This window comes from Mus pahari, chromosome 1 (genome assembly GCF_900095145.1).
Source record: "Mus pahari chromosome 1, PAHARI_EIJ_v1.1, whole genome shotgun sequence".
NCBI classification, from domain to species: domain Eukaryota; kingdom Metazoa; phylum Chordata; class Mammalia; order Rodentia; family Muridae; genus Mus; species Mus pahari.
In genome coordinates this window covers 96,634,676-96,637,887 of record NC_034590.1, presented here as the reverse complement: position 1 = coordinate 96,637,887, position 3,212 = coordinate 96,634,676, and positions in this window count along the sequence as shown.

Sequence of the window (3,212 nt, the reverse complement as noted above, 5' to 3'; positions counted from 1 at the left end):
CAGAAATCCGCCTGCCTCTGCCTCCCAAGTGCTGGGATTAAAGGCGTGTGCCACCACGCCCAGCTCTCTCTACCATTCTTAAAAAAGAAAAAAAAAAAATCAAAACCGAAACCAAGAAACATATTGCTTTCTTGACCCCATGTGTGTGCATCCTCAAGCATGCGTGGACACACACACACATACACACACAAAATCCAAATAATCAAAAGGTCAAAAACATGAGACAAAAATTCCAAAATAAAGAAACAAAAAGTCTATAAAAATACCATTGAGGTGTTTTTGCGTTAGCCAACTCTTCCTGGCCATGGGGCAGGCCATGAAGTGTGTTTAGTAGGTCCACTGAGATTCGGGTGAAGAAACATGGCTTTCCTTTGGCAGTGGCCATCAGCTACAGCACCTTGGCTGGGGTTGGCAGCTCATGGCCACACCTCCACTCAGTGCTGGGACCCGTTCTGAGCTGAACCTGTGCAGGCCTTTCAAGTGTTGACACAGTTCCTGTGTGCATTTGTCCTCTTGGGTCTCGGAGACCCTGTCCCCTTGGTGTTACCCCTCACCCCTGGCTCTTGCAATCCTTCTACCTTCTCTTATGCTTCGGTGGACATTATTGAGGATGGTGTGCTGTAACCTTCTAGCATCATAGTTTTAACAGTGCTGCTCCCTCAGCACTATCTCTTTGATGCTGTAAACACAAGTTTAATAAAGATTATGATAAATAACTCTATATGCTGTGTAAGTCATAAAGGCTGCCTTGGGTTTTCTCTAAGGTTTACCTGGAAACTTACAAGGTGTAATGCTTCATCAGTGTGTACACAGGCAATATTAATTCACTGCACTGACTACCCTATGTGAGTAATTTCAATTCAATCTTCCTTCATTACAGCGATGTTGCAAAGTATCTTCTAAGTAGAATAATTGCTGCCTCTTGAACTCCAGCTGTGCCTGTTTAAATCATCACAGCTGGACTTGACAAATGCTAGTATTCCTTCCAAAAAAAAGAACATAACAAGACCATTAGCCCCTCACCTGGATATCCACCCTCCTCCAAGCTGGTTGTTTGCAGTTAGGCCCCAAGGGCATGAGGCCTTAAGGGTTTTGGAGAAACTGTGGCATGTAGGCTGGAAAACAGATTGGAGAAGGGAGTCTACCCATGCAGTGACTGGAAAGTTGGTATATACTGGGTACGGGCCAGACCTGGGATTTGACCTTCTCACTTATGACTCAAGTATATTTGTCTCAAAGTATCAGAATGAACACAGATATTGCCATCTGGCCATGTGGTGCATGCCTTTAATACTAACACTCAGGAGGCAGAGATCATGGATCTGTGAGTTCAAGACCAGCCTGGTCTACAGAGCAGATTTCACGACTGCCAGGACTATTCGGAGAATCCCTGTCTTGAGAAAGAGAAGGAGGGGAAAGAGGAAGATGAAAAAGAAGAAAAAGAAGAAGACAAAAGAAGACGTTCTTAAAACAAATGGTAAATTTATTTGTTAATATTGTATCTCATGATATTAAAACTCTTTTAAATTATCCAATTAAAGGGATTTATATGTAAAGTTTAAGATAGCTGGATTTTTTTCCTGGACTAAAAAAGAAAAGAAAAGAAAAAAACAGAAAAAACTTTGTTATCTAAAACTCCAATTACATGTTTAGCTCTCTTAGTGTCAGGTCCAAAGGAAACTCCATTTCCCCAAACCCCAAAAGCTTGTACAAATATCCAAAAATAGCCTCAACCTGAACTATAGGAGAATTTCTGACAATTGTATAAAAGCCAGCATTCCTCAGAAATGTGTGAAGCAGGGTTCCCTCTACTGAAAGGAGTCACTGGCGGAGGGGATATATGGCTGTTTGTCAGGATATCAAAGCCCACGCTGGCCTCCAGTCTCCCTCAGTGTCACGAGTACCTGTTACACATTCCAAAGTCCATGCTGACATCCTGACTCTTCCCTTCTCACCCCAACTCCTACCCTAAATGTCCCTAGCTTCCTTTTGCCCACTACTCATTCTCCTTATAACCTAACTAATTTACTATGCTTCTCTCTCTCTCTCTCTCTCTCTCTCTCTCTCTCTCTCTCTCTCTCTCTCTCTCTCCCTCCCTCCCTCCCTCCCTCCCTTGCTCATCTGTGTTCCTCTCTCTATCTCTCTGCTTGTCACATGTCCAGACCAAGTCTGTTGGCTATGATCCATGTTCTGTCTGCTTCTGTCTCTCTCTGCTCTGGACTGTTCCAGACGCCTCTGGCTGTTCTCTCTCTCTTTCTTAAATGGCTTCCCCTTAACCAAATTGTGGAGTGGCTGGTCATGTCATCAGTTTATATCCCAATTACCCCTAACCCTGCCTGTCCTTTGTTGGGGTCCAGGAATCAACTCACAAACCACAGTAACACTGATCTCAGCCAGAGAGGGACAGTTTACTGAGCACATGCCCCAGGACTGATCGACCAGGGCCATGGTCCAGATGTGGGAACTGAACCATGACCCCCAAATTAAGATCCTACAGGGTTTTTAAGCCCCAAATCCACAACATCTGTGCCAAGTTACTCCACCAATCAGGATTTAGGGATAGGGGATTTCCTTAGGAACATGTCTTTGTCATACACGTATCCTGCTCCCATTGGTTGGGGCATTCAACTGTGGCAGGGGACTTAAAGCTACAGGAAAAGGTCCTGTCAGAGACTGGCCGAACTTCCAGTTCCAGCAGCTGCTCAAAGACTATTGGGAGCTGTTGATGGTCTCCCTTTTGCTTATGATTTCTCCCTGGGAATACATAGTAATTCTAGAACAGTGTGTGTTTATGTATATGCATATTCAAATGTTTGTGTGATGCAGAACTATCCCACCTCCCTCAGGGGAAAACAAAAAATAAAAAACCCTCTGTAACTGTAGTGCATTCCAGTTCTGGTTGATGCCCAAGGAGGAGCCACTAACAGAAGAGTTCACTAACTCAGGGCCACACTAGGTGTGTGAATTCCACACACACCCCATCATCCTTACATCTCTCTCAGGTTCAGCCCTTAGTTGGAGAGAGAGAGAGAGAGAGAGAGAGAGAGAGAGAGAGAGAGAGAGAGAGAGAGAAGGGCGGTTTCTCTGTGTAGCCCTGGTTTTCCTAGCACTCTCTCTGTAGATCAGGATAGCCTAGAATTCACAGATCCGCCTGCTTCTGTCTCTTGAGTGCTGGGACTAAGTGTGCACCACCACTGCCCTGTGACTTTAAG